This window comes from Sceloporus occidentalis, unplaced genomic scaffold (assembly GCF_023333645.1).
Source record: "Sceloporus occidentalis isolate IW3139 unplaced genomic scaffold, rSceOcc1.0.p SCAF_3, whole genome shotgun sequence".
Lineage (NCBI taxonomy): Eukaryota > Metazoa > Chordata > Lepidosauria > Squamata > Phrynosomatidae > Sceloporus > Sceloporus occidentalis.
This window is the reverse complement of record NW_028316983.1, coordinates 84,108,923-84,131,690: the sequence shown is the minus strand read 5'-3', so window position 1 is coordinate 84,131,690 and position 22,768 is coordinate 84,108,923. Positions and strand designations below refer to the sequence as shown.

General features: G+C 40.6%; 1 protein-coding gene and 1 long non-coding RNA gene across 10 annotated transcripts in view; one reads left to right on the top strand and one right to left on the bottom strand.

Annotated features, from left to right (window-relative positions):
* DAB1 (DAB adaptor protein 1) overlaps nt 1–22,768 on the top strand; it is an 831,182-nt gene that overhangs the window by 7,542 nt on the left and 800,872 nt on the right. The window lies entirely within an intron of this gene.
* Nucleotides 477–21,354, bottom strand: LOC149316346 (uncharacterized). Of its 3 annotated transcripts, XR_016280468.1 has the most exons (5): nt 20,287–21,354; nt 18,510–18,687; nt 16,820–16,954; nt 15,161–15,312; nt 477–1,833 (listed from the first exon to the last, which is right to left on the bottom strand). It is a non-coding gene; the product is annotated as an uncharacterized LOC149316346 (long non-coding RNA). The 3 variants fall into 3 exon arrangements; XR_016280467.1 differs by having other exon boundaries at nt 16,820–18,687; XR_016280469.1 differs by lacking the exon at nt 18,510–18,687.

The following is a 22,768-nucleotide window of genomic DNA, read 5'->3' as shown; positions in this document are numbered from 1 at the left end:
TAAAAAACAAAAACAAAAATGTACACACCCAATTCATACTTAGTTTGCATAATCCCTAGATTACATTTTACATCTGATACAATGTAAAGGCTATGTAAATAAATGCTATATATACTGTATTATTTAGTAAATGAATGAGATGCAAGGCTGGAGTGATACTAAGGATCTGTGAAATAGAAGAAGGTGTGGATTTGCACTGAACACTACACTTGGATTCCTGCCATTTTACAGATCCTCAGTCTTTCTCCAGCCTCACATCTTGTGCATTTGCTCCTTTTTATTTTGTGGTTGAATGAATCCACTGATCTGGAGCATACATGGAGGGCTGACTGTATCATAGAATGATCTTTTGATTCATGACAAGGGAGCTACCTTTTGTCAGAGAGATGTTATGTGTGCACAAGGGTTATGTGGAGGTCAAGAATGGAGACAATAAGCACAATAAGCATATTAATGAATTCCTTATGTATTGACATTATTCAGGCACACTTTGGTTTGAAAACAGAATCAAAGTCCAAATCAAATCTAAATTCAGTGACTAAATTAGAGACCAAGAAGATTATCACATGTCATTTTTTGCCTGATCTGGGCACAGGCTGGGAATGGGCTTGAACAGGTGAAAACAGGTGCTATCACATACAAAAATGTCACCAATGCTGCCAGGTGACTACCACCCATCCCCCTGCCGTGCTTAGCCGACCGATTTTGAAGGACAGAATGCTTCCCTAAACTTTTCTTTCTGTGGCTGTGCATATGAATCTATATAAAAAATAGGGCAATGGAAATTTACCTAAGAAAATATATAGATATGTGAGCTTTTGTTTCATTGTGGTAGAATACAATGATCCCAATGATCTTAGAGAAGGTATAACTATTTTTGTTACCTAGCTGATTGCATTCAGTTAACGTCTCTTGATTTAGAAACAGTTCAGTTCCATAATCTTGAGACGCTGCATCTCTAAGCAAGTTTTCCTGATATTATAGGATTCTTTGTGGGTTTGTCAGTGGGGTATTATGTCCCAGGACAGAGATATTCCAGCAAACAAAATTAATCAGAAAACCACCCTGCTTCTCCTAGGGCATCTTTGAGGGCCAAACTGGATCTGACTTTAAGTATATGAATGGACCTTGCATTCTTAATTTTGTTCTCACAACAATGGGGAAGAAGCTTCCAATCTGGATCAGAAACAAAGTATAGAGGGAGAAAAAAAATTAACACTTTGCTTTCACTATAATTGTAGCCTGCTCCCCTGAAAGCTGAAATTTGCTTTAGGAAGAAAATTATTGCTATTGCTATTGGCAGCTTTTCATCTGAGCCTATACGAGATAAAAGAGTGGGATAAATCCCTCCAAGAGCCATGTATCAAGCAAGAGCAGCCTAACCCTTCCCCATGGTAAACAAAAATGAAGCAAGTAAGAACCAGACATGTTCTAAATGCTGCACCCAGTTTGTCTTAAAGAATCATCACACTTTGTAAATAGAAAGATTCTATTACTCTTTAGTTTGAACATTATGATAATGTAGGATACAGACAATGTGCTGTTTATTTGTTCATTTATATTTATATCCTTCATTTTATCCAAGGCAGCTCAAGGTAGCATGCATGAGTTCTCTTCAAGACTTTAGCCTCACAATGTCCCTGTGAGGTAGATCAGGCAGAAACAGTATGACTGGTCCAAGGCGATCAGTTTGATATCTGCATAGGGACATGAACCTGGATCTCCCAAATACAAGGGGATGCAAATCTCTGCAATTTTCATTCTTGGAAAAAATGAATTATTGAACCATTTTCCTTTCCAATATCGGAAGGCCACTATTCATAGTTCAGGACTCTGAAAAGAAAAAGAAAAGTTACATGGGATTTTTTTTTTGGCACAGAAAATATTTTATGTGCAGAAAACAATATTTTCTTTGCAGAAATGTGATTATCTGCACAGAAATGTTATTTTCTGTTGGGGAAGTCACATTTTCTGGGCAATAAGACACATGACGTTTCCTGCAGAATAAGTCCTAAAGTGCAAAGAATCTTGTTTGCCCAGTTTTTCCCAACACTCAGAAAATCATTTTTTTTTTTTTACTTTTATTTGGATATTATATTGGATATTTTCAACTACTCTTTCCATCCCTACTGGTCTGAAATTCTAATCACTACACTGTGTTGGTTCTCTATTGTGTTACAGTTCTGAATAGACAGGTTTTGTGCCTTCCTTTTAAATCTTAAAAAAACATAACCACTTTCTAAGCTGCTTAAGACACAAGTACTCCTTTGATTCTTTCTGAAGTAAGTATATAAGTACCCATTATAAGATAAAGGCTATAGGAACTGACGTTTTAAGGAATGCTTATCATAATGCATTTACCACTATGGTGGAATGCTGAGAACAAATTCCTATCACCAGAGCTAAGGGTGTTTTTTCTCTTTGAAGGAAATTGAAATTAAATTAATTTGATTGTTGCCCAAAGGAATTGTGGGGAAAATAATGTAATTATCCCAGTTGTGCATTGGCTGACTTGGATACTATTTAATATTTTTAGTTAGGCTTTAAAAAAAAAGATCCTGGAGGGAAAGATGCTAGATTTTTGTGGAAGAATTAATGGTCAGAACTGGGTTTAGCATTTTTTGACTGAGATTGAATTAAGGTTGGAATGAATGCTTTGCTTTCCTTCAGAGTAGATTACTTTGATCAGTGTGCATTTCACCCTGAGGTTCTACGGCTCTCTTGACACATATATGGCAGGCGTTCTCTGTGTTCAAGGCTTTCCTTATCCTGCCCTACTTATCTAAAGGGAAACCCAAGCAGTAATCATATTGCTTTGCATAATTTATGCGTTCCTTTTTTCTTAATGGTGACACAGAGACCTCTTTCCCCCTTTTAGTGATTCTTCTTGAGCATTTACAATGCACAGTGGTATACACTGTGCTGCATTGTTGAGGAGGAATGTACTCAGATCAATAAATATAATGTGTTGTTGAGTTGCATATGAGATAGCAAAAGCTGTAGACAAATGGCATAGGTCTGATGAAGTTTACATCTGGTTTGGTTTAAGTTAAACTGGTTTTACATCTGGCTCAGGAGACTGTGATTGAACATTTTCAGATCAGAGGTTTAAAGTGGCTTTCCACACACTCAGGTTTGTAGTGAAAAAGTCAGGTCTACCCTGTCTGGGTGAGTTGTTTGTATTACTGATACTAACTCCACACTTCTTCTTGCAAGAATAAAAACCAGGCATTAACCTATATGAAGAGTAGGTAACTTAGGTGTACCCAAGAAGTCACATGGACTGCTAAAAATGTTAAAAACCACAACTATCCATGTTGGGTTTTTATAAATGGCTCATTGTTAATGCTAAATATTAATGGCTAATTGTTAATGCTAAAGAGTGCAGGGTAGTACCATGTATACTCATAATAAGTTGATGTCATGTATAAGTCGAGGGCAGGTTTTGGGGGCCAAATTATGGATTTTGATATGATTTGTGGATAAGTTGAGGGTAAAACATATGGTCATATAACAAAGGATCTAAAGGATGAAACAAAGGAAAACAATGCCGAAGAACTTACAAAAATTCAGTTTGTGTACACACTAAAGGCTTAATGGATGAGAGAATAAAAGGGGGTCAGATTGCACTCTTGGCTTTCACTGGGGGATGGTTGCTTTCTTTTATAAGAGTTAAAATATAGTACTTACATTGACCTGTGGAGTAGTCAACTTAGGTTTTTTGGGTCAATTTTTTGACTAAAATTTCTAGACTTATACATGAATATATACAGTATGTAAACACTGAATTGTTTCTGTACTCTTCCAGAATTAGAAATTTATCTTTTTTAAAAAAAAAGCAGAGAAAGGATGGGTCAAGGGGTTTGTGGGGTGCAAAACACTTTGCCCATCTGTACCCTATATCGTATCAAAAAGTGACAAGAACCATTTAAATCTCACATGTGTTTGGGAGAGGAGGGATGCTTCTCACCTTGACTGATATTATTGCCATTCTCTTCCAAAGTTCATCTGCAATATACGAATTTTGGGTACAGAATAGTCCTGCCTGGAATGTGTTTAGTACGCATGTGCTAATTACATAACAATTATGGAGAAATGTGCTGCATTTAGTGGATCAGAGACAGTGGCTGGAAATCAGTTGTTGGACAAATGTATAAGTCCCTTTTTGTTTGCAATAGATGTATTCAGTTCATCATTGCATTAATGTTGTTGTTGTTACTGTTAGTATGATCTTGCCTCAAAGCAGCTTACAGAGTTAAAACAGATGCAGCTAAAAATACACACCACACAACCATCTATCTATCTATCTATCTATCTATCTATCTATCTATCTATCTATCTATCTATTTTCATACCAATATATACAAAATATAAGCGAACTATCAGTGGAATTAGAAGCCATTAAAAGCTTTAATCCTGTTAGTCTCAACTAGACTAGAACTACTGAATCAAGTGAATTTACCTACATGTTGACTCACCATTCAGCAGTTAAGGGCTTTATCACATGAGGCTTGAAAAATGGAATTAGAGCAGGATGGCAGCCATTATCACATGATACAGTATCTGCCCAGAAGCTGATCTATAGTGAATCTGTCACTGGAGTGCTCTTTCTCATTGATGAGCAAAACCCATCAGTGCCTCCCAGTCCTGTTGCTTTTGCTCTTTGATTGATGTGTGATAAATTCCTCCTCCAGTAGTTCTGATATGGAGGCAGTTACATGGTGCAAGTGGACATTATTATGTTGCTCTCCACCTCTCCCCCTGCTCCCAAGTAGGCTATTTTTCTCCTCTACTGGTATCTATCTATCTATCTATCTATCTATCTATCTATCTATCTATCTATTGGATTGCCATGTTCATACAGTTGTGCTAAAAAATAAAATTAAAAAGTACAGATTTAAATGCATGCTGGGAAGGGGGTAAGGTAGAGTAGGGAGGTCGGCCTATGGAGGCCAGTGTGCAGAAGGCAGAGGTCAAGACAGAAGCAGCACCATTGCACTTTTGAAAAGCTGTGTGATAATTACTGTCCTTGCCCAAGTATGTTTGTGTTTCCTACACAAACACTATTTGCGTGCTTTACGAACCTGGTGTGATAAAGCCCTCAGGAGTTCTGGTCTAACTGGAATTAACCAACAGGAGTCCAATGGCAGAATTGCACATCTTTGCATCATGCCTAACTGCTCACCAGTGCCTTGAATGTACCACTTTATTTGAGGGACTGCAGAAACAAATATGTACTGCATATTCTCCATTGCACCATGGAACAACAGGCAGGCATACTAGCAGATACATGGTTGGTTGGCAGTCAGTAGAATGATGGTGTAGTGAAACCATGTAACTGGGTGTTTTAGATTTATACTGATCAAGCATCATGCAAGCCTTTGAATATTAAGGCAGCAGTAGAGACAGAAGGCTGTGGGCTTCCCAGAGGCATCTGTTTGGCCACTCTGTGAAGCAGGATGTTAGCTCAGATAGTCCTTCAATCTCACCCAGAGGGGTTCTTGTGTTCTTAACACAAGTGTTTCATTTTAAACACCACACTGCCCAGCTGTGTGTGTGTGTTATTGTTTTTTAAAGGATTGAAAAAGACTCTAGACCAGATTTCTAAATTTTCATAGTCCGTTTGCATAAACAATAGTTCTGTTATATATAATTTCATGTGCACAATAACCACAGCCAAAGGTTAATTGTGACATTTTGAGGATCTTTGATGTGTTTGTCCATTTACTGGCTCATCTATGTGTACTGCAGGGGTAGTTAGACACAGAAAGGTTACTTCATACTGGGAGAAGATGCTGTGTTTGAGAATGAGAGCTGGTCTACACAACATTTTACATGACACAAATTCTCCCCTGCTGCTTGTTTGATGACCAATGTTAATGTATCTCTGCAGTCATGAAAGAATTGTTTGAACTCAGTAAATAGGTGTGCTTGCTGCATGCTGTTCCTTTGTCTGTATACCTGATCTTGTTGATCATTAGATATTGCAGAATGGCACAAGAGATTTCATATGCAACTTAAAAACAATCAGTGGGGTGGAGTATGGGAAAGTATTCTTTTCTAATTCATAAAAAAACTATTACAGGCAGATCCACCTCCAAACTTGATAATGCACCCTAAAGCTTAGCATGTGGAAGATAGCTATTACCCTAATCCCAACCACTTTTGCTTGGAAAATTTTATTGATTACAGTACAACCGAGCATCTCTGCTTAAAATAACAGGATTGGATCCCAAGAGGGAAATCATTAATGTATAATTCCTTTTTCATCATTTAAAAATGATCAGCTAGTATGTTGTAGTAGGTGGTGATATATTTACTATCAGCCTGATATGCATGAACTAGAGAAACTAAAATCTAGATGAGCCATTAAACCATGGGCAGAACCCTGTGGAAAACTCTCTTGTACAGGTTGTATTATAACTAATGAGGAAAACAATGACTTTAAAATGGTTACGAGGCTTGAAAATAATGAAGCTTATCGCACGGGCCCTGGGGAATGGGCCCGGCATGGAACGGAAGGGGGTGGGAAGGGAACAGGAATATCACCTATTTTACCACACGAGGGAACGCTACGAGAACACCGCTGGTGCAGCTGGAAGTTGCCAATCCGTTCCCCAACCATCCCACAGGAGGCGATTTTCAAGAACTGTTCAGAATCGTTCTTGAAAATTGTCTCCTGTGGGACGGATGGGGAATGGATTGATGGCATCGGCAGCGTTATCCCGTGTGGTAAAATGGGTGATATCCCCATTCTGTTCTTTTCCCACCCCTTCTGTTTTGCGCTGGGCCTGTACCCCCGGGCCCGTACAATAAGCTCCAATGTTTCAGGTGGTAAGATACTCTATTTCTATTTCTACTGAAAAATCTTGGTCCAAGCCAAATAATGTGTCTGGTATCTAGAAGTAGGGACTAAGAAATAGTAGCTAGGAGTTATTTAACAATGACATGGGCTATCCTGTACAGAGGAAATGTTATCTGCAGAACAGAGATACTAAAGCTTTTTTTAAAAAAAGCATATTTCAGTGTTAGAGCGCATTGCACTTTATACTGTTTGTGTGACCTTGTTAGTTTCATGCTCTTCTTTAGATAGTAATTACTTATAGATATTGTGCCTAGTCCATCTATGAGATAAAGTTAAAAAGTGTGTGTAAATAAGGCAGGCAAAGCAAGTGCAAAGCAAGTGATCTGAGCTGAGCTCATGTGTCATGTCCCATTGTATTTATCTTCCCATATAGTAGTCAACTTGGCTTGTAGTGTGAATGTCACCTTTACAAGGAAAGAGTAAAGGTGGATTATGCTTCAGTTGGATGCAATAAAACAAGAATTTAATACTAATGCATTAACAGTCAGAAGCATTTTAATTTTACATCAAGGACAGACATACACATTTAATATATTCAAGCATTACAAAGACTAAATAAGAAACAAAGAGCAGATGTTCTAGGTGTGTAATTGCATTCAAACTGAGAACAGAAAAGGAGAAAATGTTAGATATTTCACTTTTAGATCCTAGCATTTTAGAACTGCTTCAGTTAAAATACTGAAGTTTAAAGCAGGGTTAGGCATGCTGTGGAGTCCCGAGTTCCACAGAGAGCTGCAGTTATATTGTTGAGACCACAATTTCGATGAGAAGTGATGTTCCGTCATTCCTGGTTGACTTTTAGGGCATTTGAGTGCAGGAGAGTCTGCCTGTTTCAAGTGTGTGTGTGTGTGTGTGGGGGGGGGGGTTGGCTGAATTTTTTGGGAAGGTGCTGGGTGCTTGGGAGTCAGTGAGATTCTGAGGGCTGTACTGTCCCTCCTAAGAGCTGCTTGTAGCTTTCAGGACACTGATTCCCACTTCTGGCTTAAAGTAATAGGGCTGGCTTTTTTTACAGAAGAAATTATTTGCACCATTGTTTAGTTCATGAGTCATGTCCTATGTTCCACTGAATTGATGTTGCATATATTAGACAGAGAGCCAGCATGGTGTAGTGGTGTGAACATTGGACTATGACTCTGGAGACAAGGGTTCAAATCCCAAGTCAGCCATCAAAACCCACTGGTTGACCTTCGGCAAGTCACACTCTCTCAGCCTCAGAGGAAGTCAAAAGCAAATCCCTTCTGAACAAATCTTGATATGAAAACCCCATGAGGGTTCATCTTTATGGGTCACCATAAATCAAAAACAAGGCACACCAACACCAACAACACCACTAGGCAACCTGGCTGTAGTGTAAATGCCACTTATAGAAAAGAATAAAGGTGGATTATGCTTCAACTGGATACAGTAAAAGAAGAATTGAGTACTAAAGCATTTATATACATTTAGATTTAATTGCTTTTTTAAAAATAAAAATAATAATGGATTGAATACACATTTAGGTGCATACAGCTGGGCTGGTGGAAGAAGGCTTCCTCAACCTCTTTCCTCATGAAGTTTCTGCAGGCCAAAAATGTTACATGGAGAATGGGGTGGCTGTGGTTTGAACGGAATGCCTATGGTTTGACTCACAAATTTGGGAGTGTCACCTTCAGTGAGCATAGCCCTTTTGCTCACAGAAAGCAGAACCTGAACCCAACTCATTGGGCTCAGTACTAAACCAGTTTCGGTTGTCAATAATGGACTAGATGAGGGCAAACAAAGTGATGCTTAATAAAGATAAAAAAGAATTGCTCCTGGGTAGTCAGAAGGCAGTTCAGGGAACTGGGATTCAACACATGCTGGACAGGGTTATACTACTTTGAAATCTCAGATTTGTAGCTTGAGTGTACTCTTGGATGTGTCCCTGAACCTGGAGGATCAGGTTTCTGAAGTCAGGAATGCCCTTGCACCATTAAAACTAGTGTGCCAGCTGCACCCTTTGCTTGTAAACCTAGATATGGCCATGATAACACATACTTAGATTATATCCTAGGCAGTGTCCACACTGACGGGAAAATGTGGCTTACTGTGGGTCCTTCCATGAGAAGGACAAGCTGTCTGTGCAGCTGTTACCCACAATGGACCAATACTGGCAGTACTGTTCATACACTCTCCACGAGACCTCCCTCTCTCTTTTCCCACAGCTTGTGGGGGCAATGGCCATCCTATTGATGCACTCTACTGATGGTATTGTTGTCCAAATATGCACTTGAGCTATGTGAACCTGAAAATAAAAGTGTTGTGGTGGGGTATTGGAATATCTGGGCAGGAAGAGGTCCATGGCTTGTTTGCCCAATAACACTTCTCCTGCTGCCCCTGCATTGGCACACAGTGCATGTGCCCAGGAGATTCTCTGACATTTTCACCCTGATTCAGAGTAAAAGAGGACTCTTTTTACTATGTCTTATTTTCAGAGTATGGCTTATATTGTGCAAATGCTTAGAAATCCTGCTACAGCTTATTTTATAGGTATGTCTTATTTTCGGGGAAAGAGGGTAGCTTCACTGTCAGCTAGTCCATTTCTGAGCACAATTCAAAGAGCTGGTTTTGGCCTATAAAGACTTAAACAGCTTAGGCCCAGACTATCTGAAAGCTTTCATCTCCCATAATACTGTCTGAATAGAGTGCACCTGCCGCACGGAGAGGAAGGGGCGGTCCATCCCATAGGGATGAATGGGGAGCATGCCCATGGCATGCATGGACCGCCACGCCGCTGCACCACCACGTGAACAAGCCCCATTCATTTAAATGGGGCTCGAACATAGGCGGTATTGGTTTTACGCGAGGAAGTCTGGAATGGGTCCCCTGTATAAACAAATTGTATTATGATCTCCAGGGGGGGGGGGGGGCTTTTTCTCTTTCCTACAACCTTCCCGGCTCATCGGGTGAGGACACAGGAGAAAGCCATCCTCGTAGCCACCAGTCCTAGGCTATGGAACTCCCTTCAGAGACCTTCCTGTTTCAGTGGACTATTAGCCTTAACCGATTAGGGTAAAGGACCATAAAACTAGGTGTGTTTTATAAAAATAAAGTTGTCCCTCCGGATTCATGGGGGTTAGGGGAACAGGAACCCTGTGAATATGAAAAATTCATGAATAAAGTAAGCCCTTCCCTCTGATGCCTGGGACAGCTATCCGAGGCATGGGAGGGGCCAGAGGGAGCTCCCCCAGCTCTTCCCCTGCCCTCCCCTACCTTTAACTGGCTCTGGGAGTTAGTTAAAGGGACCAGAGGGGTGAGGGGATGAGGATAAACAGGTGCACGCCTTTTTCTCCCCATTCCTCCATCCTTTGGTCCCTTTCCAGAGCTGGCTAAAGGGACAGGAGGGGAAGAGGAGGAGGTGCACCCTTTTCCTGGCTGCTGCTTTCCTCCTGGACTTTTATTCCTTCATGGAGAAAAGCCCGAGGGGGGGAGGAGTGCACACCAGTGGGCTTAACAATCAAAACCATGAATGCTAAGTCCGGGGGACTACTGTACGTATGTATTTCATGTGTTTTTAATTGTGATTTAAGTTATTGTTGTAAAAGTAGCATTTTAATTAGATTGTTGATTGAACACCTTTTAAACATTTGTATTCCATACTATTTTAGTTGTTTTAACATCTATTGTAAGCCACTTTGAGTCCCATTTGGGCAAAAGATGGAATAGTAATCAAATAAATAAACAACATATGAGAAGATGAAGATGAAGCATTGGGCTGAAACTGTTTTAAACAAACAAAAAATGAACTAAAGAAGAATGTACAGAAAGAGCTCTGATCTTTGGAGAAATCCACTGGATGTAGAACATCTGGAGCAAAAACTACTATGAAATCAGGAGCAAGCACTTGTAGTTCAACCAGTTCTTTTGTGATTACTCACACAGAACCCTTATATTATTTAGTGCTGTATTTCTTTTTCTGGAATTACACTTTGTCGTATGTATGACTGATGTAGCTGGTATTTTATCTTGTATAAGACAGGATCAATATAATAATTTTATGTACTATTTGTGAGCTATAATATTTATGGGGAAATGGGATGTGTGTTTGCCAGAGATGGAAATGGAAAGACAGCCACCTGCAGGTAAATAAGCTAGACAACCTTTACAAAACTAACTCTTTCTATTGCTATCTACATTTCAAAGTAAGCATGCAATTTGAAAGCTGGTATATCATATACAGTCTGTTCTCATGTGGGATCCATTTCAGACCCCCCACAAAAATGGAAAATCAATGATAATGGAGCCCCTATTGACACCAATGGTGGTGCACTCCTGCGCATGCCGCTGCACATGTGCCTTGGGCATACACCCCATTGTGTCACCCTTCATTTGCCCCTTACGTATTTCCAAGGGACGCAGACTCCAAGTCTGGGAAAAAAGAGGGCCAACTGTAATTGTTCTTATGTTGTTATGTCCCTTCATGTTATGGAGGACCTGTCTTAAGGTTCTATTTGCAAGATTTTTCAGAGGAGATTTGTCATTGCCTTCCTCTTAGAATGAGAACATGATTGCCTAAGGTCACCCACTGAATTTCCATGTCTCTGAGGTTATTCAAATCCTGATCTATCAAGTTTAGTCAAACACTGGGACCATTATACAATGCTGGCTTTCAGCACAGTAACCACACAGGCCTAATTCCCATTGTTAGTCTCACATAGGACACTATCACATGGGGGGAAATCAGGGGTTAAAAAGGCATTTTCACAAGAAAGTCACGCGATTGTGGTGAAGATTTTCAGATGACGTTGCAATCTAAGTTATCCCAGGAAAAAACAGGAATGCTCCAGCAACAAACCATTCACGGGGAAATCCCATGAATGCTTTGTTGCTGAAGCATTTCTGGTTCTTGGGATAAGTCCTCTTAGATTGCAATGTCGTCTGAAAATCTTCACTGCAATCACACAACTTTCCCAGGAAAATGCCTTTTTAATCCCCTGATTTTCTCTGTGTGATAGTCTCCATGGAATAGACCCAATGCATCAACTAGTGAATGATAAGCCAATGCTTAGGAAAATTACATTATTAAATAGATCTATTCAACTCATTGGTTTTAGGTAGGGATAGAAACTTTCCCTTTTCTTGTTCTCTCCCACAAAAGTGAAGAATTGCAAACGTCCCTCCTCCCAAACTGGGTGAGAATATGAACAGTTTTGCAACATTTTCAAAGACTTTTCACATATGAGGGAATTTTTGTGAAGAATTAATTTGGCTCCCCAAAATATGAAAAGTTTTTCGATCTGAAAACAGTGCCTTCAGTGCAAAGTTTTGTGGAATAAATATTCTGAGTACTGAACACTGTTTTCTTTGTGCCATACCTATATAAAATTGCTAGTCCCAACTAGAGTATGAACAAAGATTTTTTTGGTGGGGTTTTATGGCATTGTTTTTATGCAAAAGGGGAGTGGTGATGATAGTGATGTGCAAACATGTTTTTCCACCAAAAAATGCCTTTCATTGTGAAAAATCTCACAGCAGTTGATGTGTTGACACACCCTTCATTGATGAGGATAGGACAATTTGCAATTATTCCCTACACCTCTAGCACAATGTCAGACTGAGACTGGGGAGACACAGGTCCAAGCCCCCACTTAGGCTGCATCTACACTGCAGAATTAATACAATTTGACACTGCTTTAACTGCCATGCTCAAAGCTATAGAATTGTGGGATTTGTAGTTTTATGAGATATTTACCTTGCTCTGTCAAAGAGCTCTAGTAACACAACAAAGTACATATCCCAGGATTCCACGAAATGAAGCCATGACAGTTAAAGTGGTGTCAAATTGCATTAGTTGAGTCCACACAACCCACTCTTTTAGGGCTGTTGTGAGGATAAAAGTGAGAGAAGGAAAGAACTAGGTACGTCTCCCTGAGCTGCTTGGTGGAAGAACAAATAAACAATCATAAAAATAAGTCAATAAAATGTTATTTATTCCTCCAACCCGCACTCTTTCTATGCCAGGATTCTGTTTCTGCCTCTGACTTAGTATATTTATAAAGGGTTGGTATCTTTTCCCTCTTAGAGCTTTCTCTGCAATTTATCCATCTCTTGGCTCCTGAGGTGCTTAGCTAACTTTTTGCTGTTGCTTAATTTGCTCCCAGATGGCAACTGAATGACTCAGTCAGAACTTTATATTCTTCCATCTTTTCACATAGCAGTATTATACAAAGGTAATCCTATAGAAGGCATTATACCTGATGACCTTAAAGCATGCCCAGAAGTACATGTGTGCGTACGCACACAGGCCAAACCATTTAGACAGATTTAGAAATTCAGGGCATGTATGAAGACTAGTGCTAATGTTGACAAAACTAATGTAAAACAAACACTAGTGGAAGTTTACTCAGTGGAATACATAAAGTTGAAGGTCATTAGTACTGGCAGTACTGAAAAGGTACATTTTATAAAATTATATAGATTAGACATTATGATATCATAATACTTAGGGCTGGGCAGATTGTAGAAAAGTTAGTTTGTTGTTTGAAAGGGCTCCTGGTTGTACAGTCTAAAGACCATCATAGGACAAAGGGTGTTTGCTCTTAAACCAGATTTAGAAGTGTTTTGGGGGTGCAGACCAGTAGGTGCTGGTGTCTGTCCTGGTTGGATAATTCTAGAAATTACAGGTGAAAATGTAACTCTTCCAGTGTCTACATAGCAGTTATAGGCACAATCAAAAAGGCAATTTTTTTAACTTGTACTGTGATTATGACAAGAAAAATAGTCAGAGGGCCTGTACAGACCAGCCCAAAAGGCTGGCCTGTTGGCGGAGTCAGGGTGCAGCATCTGGACGATGCTTGCCCTAACTCTGCCCCCAGGGTGCCATGACTGCACGCACCACCCTCAGACAGCATGCACCATCATGATGCTACTCTGGTGCTGTATCCAAATGACAGAGCGCTGAAGGTGCGCCATAGAGGCATGCCGCCGCAGCTATGGTGCCCTTTGAAGGGTGCAAAAAGGAGCCGCATTTGCACCCTCCAAAGTCCGGATTGGGGCCATGGCATGAGGTTGCTGCGGCCCCAATCCGGCCAGCTGCAGACTGCTCCTTTGGGGAAGTCTGTATAGCCCCAGAGTTAACTTCTGGTAATTGTTGGTGGCTGATAAATGTCATCAGTTGTTGTTCAGTTGTTTAGTTCCCACCCTTCTCTTTATGTTCTCCCAACGGTTAGCCAATCCATTGCAGGGCTCAGCTGCATCAGTTACCAATTAGTCTGGCACTGCTGTTTAACTTTCCAAGGGGTGACAACCTTCTGCAGTACTTCAGGATAAATTGTCATATGCTGGAGACAAGTACCTATTATTTTATTGGTCTGTCTCGGGTTAGGGCCACCCTTGGCAGATGCAGTTTAAAGCTTCAAACAGCATTTGCTGATTGAGGGACAGAATGCCATATCTTGGTTTTCATTTTGAAAAGGTGAATCTTCGTGAACTGCTTCATCTGTGGTACAGATGAAGTTTGGATGGGGTTAGCTAGATACCACAAGTCAAATAAAGCAGAAGGAAGCAAAGAAGGAAGGAAGAGGAAAGGGAAAGGGAGAAGATTAGGCCATTATTCTGGATATTTGATGCCCAGCAGTTTGACAGCTGTGTCCTATAACCAAGAGAGAAGGGTTTTGGCCTCATGTGTGAGTATGCATTTTTAATTCAGTGTGTAGAAGTGTTACTTTTTGGGTGATAACTCTCACAATCCCTCAGCTAGAGTGGCTCTTTACCATGCTGCTGGGGGGATTTTAGAGTTGATATCCAAAAGAGTAACTTCCCCAAAGTCTGATTTTTCTCCAAATAAATATACTCTTTGGCAGTTCATCATGCATGTACTGCTCTGGTGAGAATGTGTGGGTGGTGGCAGCAATGTTGGTAGAAACATAAAGAGAATTTTGCTACAAATAAATCTCCTGTGGCTCTTAGGAGACTGCTCCTGCATCATTTGGAGGTGGGAAGAAATGCGGCATCACCTTAAAGATTAACTGGTTTTTATTTTAGCATGAGCTTTCATGGATAGAAGACTTTTGCCACAGAGGAGCAGATGGCATTAAAACTTTTGCAGACCCCCTCCCTCTTCCTGTTCTGTTTTGGGAGACAGTGGGAATTAGCATTGGCAACTGCAACATGGGTTGACTTTCAGATGAGGAGAACATGGCCTGAATCACTCTGCTTAATTTAATGGGTAGGGATCAGTAGTTGTGGCCTTATATTGGTAACTGTTCCATATCATTCTACCATTTTTTTCATCATCGAACAGTTTTTCACAGAGGAAAAGGCAAAATAGATACATACCGTACTATAGCACTGTCTGATTGATAGGTGGGATGCAGCTGGGTGGAGGAGTGGGGATGAGCCTTCCATTCCCTTGGTAATTTCTCCTGCTCCTTTTCTTCGGATGCTTAAACTGTATTTCTGAATGCTCAGCTGACATATTATTAAGTTACCTAGAAATTTCATTGAGAGGGAAACAAATTATTAGGAATAAGATACACCTTCATTGTAGCTACACCTCTGATGTTAAGACTAGGAAATGTTCACTTGGAAGTACAGTGCTTCTAGAATTTCCTAATTTTAGGCACGACATTAAGTTTTTTTCAAAGGAGAACATGGCCTGAATCTTATTGTTGTTGGACCCAACTACAGCAGACCCTACTTAATCAATGGGATTTATCTATGTGTTGACTGAGAATTCACCAACAGCTGCAATGGGTCTGCTCTAGTTAGGTCTCACTAAAAGGATCTAGGTCCATGTTTTCAGCACACAAAGTGGAATTTCAGGGTGATTCAAGAGGTTTCACAAAACCTAGACCCATTATTATTGATGATGAGGATGATGATTTAATTCATTAATTAAATAATTGCATTCATCTATGGCCTTCCAACTCACCAGGGCCCCTGAGGCATTGCACAACTGATGGGAGAATTTAAATATATGAAAACTCTTAAAAATAGGTTAAAACTACTCCCTATAAATAATTTTAAAACCACTGACAGCCAGATCAGCCACCCCTAGCTTAAAGGAGCAAGGGCCAGTTGAAAAAACATAGTCTTTTGCTGCCTGCTAGAAATTCAGAAGAGATGGAGAGAGACCAGATTTCCTTCAGAAGGAGTTCCACAGTCAGCTGGACCTACAGAGAAGTCTTCCCATGTTCTAGGGTTGCCAGGTTAAAAAAGCAAAAGAAAGAAAGAGGACTCCCCTCCCTTTAATAGTTGTGTGGAAGAGAAAAATTTCAGCAAGTTCACACAAACAACACCTGTTGAAATTCTCCCTTCCAGACAAACATGAAAGGCGGGTCAGCAGCCCTAGCCCTTATTTTACTTTACAATCCCCAGTGCTCACCAATCTAGCCTTGCAGGGTACTGGGTTATGCAACAGAGTTGCAGTTCAGATTTCAGGCAAATCCATATGGGATGATGAGTTCTTTCAGATTTTCTGGCCTCAGGCCAGTTAGGGCTTTGTAGGAGGAAACCAAAACGATGGAAATTTAATTTTTAACAAACTGAGGTAGCTTACAGTGTCAATAAGGAAAGCAAAATAGCCATCGAAACAGTAGTACAACAGCTGTATCTAGACTGCAGGATTAGTGTAGTTTGGAACCACTTTAACTGTCATGTCATGGCTCAATGCTATAGGATTCTGGGATTTGTAGTTTTGTAAGAGACTTAGCTTACTCTGTCAGAGAGCTCTGGTGTGACAACAAACTTCAACCCCCAGAATTCTATAGATTGGAGCCATGGTAGTTAAAGCAATATCAAACTGCATTGATTATGCAGTGTGTCAGCAGCCAATGACAGTAAGAAGGGAGTCTTGTAATGGGAGTAGAATCACCACTGAGGAGATATTGTGGATCTTGGAGAAGTCTGAAGATGCTGGCTGAAGGATTCTAGGAGTTTTAGGTCAAAATGTAATGTATCTAAGCTCAGCCATTCTGTCATTTTGCACCTGCCCACCTAATATCTCACATATTGGTAGTACAGAAAGCAGAGCTGCCAGGTTTCGTCTTCACTGTCAAGAAGGTGGATAGGGAGTATGTGGTTTCTAAGTTCACTCTTATGTTACAGTGTTTCTCACACTATAAATCATGCCTGGAAACAAGAAAGGAAATCAGTGAAATCAGAATCAGCTTTTCAAATGCTGCAGCTCCCAGAATCCATAAACTTTGGCTATGCGAGCCAGGGCTGCTGGGAATTGCAGACCAACAGCATTTGGAGAATTGCATTATCCCCACTATTGCCTTATCTATATGAAGTGATGGTACTCATATGATGACCAATTCCCAGTTCATGTTAACGGTAGCAATCTGAAGGGGGAAATCTGTGCAATTCCTGAAGAACTAGAATGTTCTTCATGCACTGTTGCCATTTTCCAAGATGTCTATGCATGTTGAGATGTCATGGCTCTGTCTAAGGGAATCCTGGGATTGGTACTAAATATCTAAAGTGTTTGTTGTCAAACTGTCTTAATTCTGCAGTGTAGCTGCAGCCTTGTTCTCATTGATATCATTGTACAGTGGCTTTGTGTAAGGCTATCATTGCTACGAGGAAGATGGTTATTTCTGAGACAAAAACTGCTGATACATTGGATCCAAAATAAGGTTGTAGCATTATGCACTTGCCAATGCCTTAATGCTTGTGTGTGTGCGTGTTAAGGTAGCCACATGACTGAGGAAGAGGACAGGGCTTTAATAGTTATGAAGTAGGAATTGCAGCAGGTATAGCTTGTCATGCAAACTACAGCTGGTGAAATGTCCCACCCCCATGCACTTTTAAAGGTACAGGATTCCTGTTCTTTTTTTTTTAATGTCACCAACTAGCTGCATACTAATATGTACTTAAATATGTGTTTGTTCAGACTGAGGTGCACTTTATGAAGAGAGGGAAGAATCTCTGGAAAAGTATCCTGAAAATTAGCTGAAAATGAGAACGTTCAGAGCTAGAAAATGTTGACAGAACATGCAAGCACATTTTAGCTCAGTCCTATTTCTCATATGCCAGTACTGTACTCTCTGAAGTACTTTGGTCTTTCCTTCACATCCCTTAAGACTACAACCAAAGTGGTTCATTCCAGCAAGTGCTATACAGGTTCTCATTTAGGAATTATGAAAACCAAATTCATGTCATAGGTAATATAGCTTCCAGTCATGATTGCTCAGGGACAGATTTGAACTGGAAGAACAATGCAAATGGCTGCATTGCTCTCACTCATTCAAAAGTCTCAGGAATTTGGTTAAAGCAAACCATTTTCTGTAGTTATAGAATGCTGTGGCCAATAATGTGCCTTGCCATTTAATTTCCTCAAATTCAATTGCTCAAATGCCAGTGGGGAAATTTCATAGCAATGTAATACCAAGCTGGGCTGAACCCAAGCGCACAAACTACTGAACTCAGACAGCCCTGTTTCCTCTCTTAATGCAGCCACAAGATGCAGCCAAACTCAATAACATTTCACTCTCATTATAGTGTTATTCAAGTATATTTCAAAAATCAATGCCTATTCACCACCCCTCCCCAAGTAGTACTGCATTACTTTAACCAATGCTCACAGCTAATTTTACTTCTTCTGTAATATCTAGACTATTTTAAGAACTTGCTGCAGAAGAAAAGGTTCATCAGTGTTGCTGATAGCAGGCTGTGAACTTACATTCAGTCTTAAACACAGTTGGGATCCAGGTGGATGTGCACATTATGGAAAATATCATGAACAGAAAATGTTCTTTTTAAAAAATGGTCAAGATTTTATCTAGAGGAAAATGTCTGGATTCCATCTGTTTCGAGGTAGAAGGGAAGGTAATTTTAACAATTTTCCTGAGGCCATATTTCTGTTAAAAGAGAAAGAGGCAAACACTTGCTCTAGTTTTGCGGTCTTTACCTGGACTGAGCAAAGGTGGGGCACAAAAAAGCCATTTTAAAAAAGCATTAGATGTGAGATTAGAGTTTTATTTTCACATTGTTATCATAAAAATGTATAAAAATACAAAGTAGTAAATAGAAATATGGATTTGTAAAGGATATTGCAATTTTTGAAAAATAAGACCCAATAATAGGAGGTGCTGAAAATCAAAGATGAAAAGCCTGTTTCAGAAGATAGAGGAAAGGAAGTTGACAAGAAGCCAAGCTGAAAGTAAAAAAGAAAAAGAAAAGAAGAACAGGCATGTAGTATATAAAGAAAGTCAAATGGAATATAGAATGTAAATATGTGCAATATTATAAATGTTGAAATTAATAAAAATAATTTTTAAAAGGCCATTTTAAGGATTTTTTGTTTATTATTGTATAGTAGTCTTGACTCAAACACAAAATTATATACTAAGCATTCAAAACATTGTCCATTGGTAACACATGCCTCCCCACCACTTTTTCTTTCCTTTTCTCACCACAGAAAATCTGTTAAGGAAGGGAAGATGGAATAGCTGTCCCTTGTCTTTTGGCTTATGTGGACTAGAAAAGAAACTTGCTTGGGGGTGGGCAAGTGTCCCATATGGGAGATCTAGGTCATAGCTTGTTCTCTATGAAAGGTAGTGCCTTTTCCAACCAGTTTTTTTTACCATAGATACTCTTCTGAACAACCCTTACCAAGAAAACCCCATGATAGGTTGCCTTAGGGTTCCTGTAAGTCAGAAACAACTCAAAGGCACACAACAACAAGTTTTGTAATACCAGTAATCCAAGTTCTTTGACACTTTCTCTTATAACTTTACTATACTATAAAAAATGTACCACAGGAATTCTCTGCCCCTATTTGCCCACTGTCTGTTTTCTCCCATATTTGGTTGTTTGTCTCTCTTGTCAGTTCCCCTCACTGTTCTTTCCCTCTCCTTCTCTGGAATCTGAACTAGCCAACTGAAGATTGCCCACAGATTACATTTGGTGGTAGCCATAACCTCATGAGCAATTTTGTGATAGACCAGTCAGTTTAGTTCTTCCTCTGTTTCAGCTGTGCTTATAATAGTGTCAGGAGACCCACAGAACAGGCTAACTCCAACTGCAGGTGACATCAGAAGATCTGATTACCCATCACAGCTGGATCAACTGCAATTACTCAAAAGGGAGGCTGCCTTTTTCTTTCTAATATGGGGTGATGCTATTTTTCTTAACACAGAAAAAAGAAAAGTAACATGAAAGATGGTGGTACTGCAGAGCAACCTCAGTCTGGTGTGGTTTCAGTCACTTCCCGTGCTTATTGCACATGGCATAAACAAATTGGTGATCATTCATACTTTGAACTCATAGAAAGAGAAAATAGAGAGAAGGAAAAACAAAAGCTACATGTGTGATAAGGTGATGCTCTAGCTGACAGAAATGGAACTTGAAAAGCAGTTGGACTCTCCCCATCCCCTACAAGAAAGAAAATTGGTTTGCAAGAAATATAGGTCATGGCATCATCTTGATGTTACTATTCTGTAAGTATAGTGTATTACCAATGGCAGCATCAAGGACTTCTATCAGAGTTGTGCTTTGCTGTCAGACTCAGATGGCCATTTAATATCCCTTATCTGATCTTGGGTGCTCTGCTTCACACAGACAAATAAAGGGAATGCCTTTTGGATTAATTCATTCATACTTTGAATGGAGTACACTGAGACATTTTCTCCTCACTAGAGCTAGGAAGGAAGCACAAAGAACAAATGCCTTGAAGGCTGCAAAACAGAAGGAAGCATTAAATGGAACTTCACTATCACTCTTTGGATGCATGGAATCCATTTCTAAGGTAAGATTCTCAAAACTGAACATTTGACAGTCAGGTTATTCTCTCATTGACAGCAGTAATTTGACTCAGCAAACTAGTTTCTGGTCCTATCAGAATTCTAATGGTTTCTTTATATTGGGAACATGGGTGCGAGGCAGGAAACCAACAGTTCCAATATTCTGCATAATTCTGTTATTCTAAGCCAATGTGGTTCATGGACTATTAGGGCAGAAAAAAGTAATTCCAAATGTTTCGCCTCCAAATGTGCCAGGAAGCATCCTCACATGCAGCAACTGGGGCAACAAGTTAGAGGGTTATTTGAAGACTATTGGAAAGAGGTTGGCAGCACTAGTGGATCTCTAGATTTTTGTTTTTATTGTGCAAGTGTGCAATTACATATATGTGTGCATATTCATGTACACACACATACACATACACACAATCTTTTTCTACTCACAACAAGAGTAGGCCCATTACATCAATGGGATTTAGGTAAATGTTGACAGATTATTCATAAACGAATTTACTGAGTCCACTTTAGCTGGGACTGACGATTGGAATTAGGCCTATTTTTATAGGTCATCATAAGGACATTTACCACTTGGGTAGTATATAAACATTTTAAACAGGGAAGCAAGCAATTGCAAATTCATGACTTAGATTCATTCTGAAGTCTGATTTTGACAGCTGGCTCTGCTTTGCTGACCAACTCATTAATAATGAGACCAGACACAGAGAACTGGGTTATAAAATGGGCAACTTTATTTAACTCAACTTATTTAAACTTATTTCTTCGAGAACTGCAAAAAACCAGGGGGGAAGAACCTTGTGTAGGAACAGCTGGCAGATGGTCTGCTCCAAGACCAATTCCCCAGCTTCCAAAGGGCGAAAACACCTGTGCCCCAAGGGCAATCCATACTTTGGGTTGCTCCCCGGCCGGCATCCGGAAGGCCAACCCAAGACTCCCCCACTTAACTCGCCAGACTTAAGTGAGGGTTTAAATCTCAAGCCAGCCCCAAGGCAAGTCTCTTTCCCTTCACGTTTACTCGCAAGACCTAAACGTGATTTCCAGAGACCTAGCTTCACCCTTTAGGAGGGTGCCGAGGTGTTCACCGAAACATCTATCTCCCCCCGCCTATGCGTGGAACCTATTTATGACCACACCCATGCCAATTGTCAAAGTCCTCAACCAACAGTGTGGGGTAGGCGAAAAAACCCTTGGAAAGGGGAGAAAATTCCTACCCGGCCCCGAGGCGACCAGAATTAATTTTCACACTGATGTCGAGGTGGGAGGGTGGGCCAGCGTTTGAAGCCAAGTGAGAGGAGTTTGGGCCGGGAAGCCCCAAGCAAGCTAAACCCCGCCCCCTCCTCTCCCAACAGCCAGCAGAGCATGCTGTTTTCCTTTAACATGCTGGTCTCTAATGAAAGGCCAGCAAAATCTCCTCCCAGCCCAAATGGTTGGGGAGAAGCATTGCTGACCAACTCATTAATAATGAGACCAGACACAGAGAACTGGGTTATAAAATGGGCAACTTTATTTAACTCAACTTATTTAAACTTATTTCTTCGAGAACTGCAAAAAACCAGGGGGGAGAACCTTGTGTAGGAACAGCTGGCAGATGGTCTGCTCCAAGACCAATTCCCCAGCTTCCAAAGGGCGAAAACACCTGTGCCCCAAGGGCAATCCATACTTTGGGTTGCTCCCCGGCCGGCATCCGGAAGGCCAACCCAAGACTCCCCCACTTAACTCGCCAGACTTAAGTGAGGGTTTAAATCTCAAGCCAGCCCCAAGGCAAGTCTCTTTCCCTTCACGTTTACTCGCAAGACCTAAACGTGATTTCCAGAGACCTAGCTTCACCCTTTAGGAGGGTGCCGAGGTGTTCACCGAAACATCTATCTCCCCCCGCCTATGCCACAGATAAGGGGCAAGCGTCGGCTTAGCCCCTATCCCCCACAAGGCTGGCCAAACAGCCAAAACCCTTGCTTGCAGATCTCGAAGAAAGAGCTGGTTCCCCACTTCAAAAACGTAGATGCCATCCGCTCAGTAGAGCTCAGGCTTAAGCAACATGATATCATCGTGAACCAGGTAGAAACCCAGTCCTCCATTCATAGCCTTGCAGATCTTATTGTTGGCCCTTTTATAGGCCCTATTTTAAAGGCGTGGATCACCTCCACCGCCCCAAACTCGGTGTGGCAGCATCGCCAACTCTAAC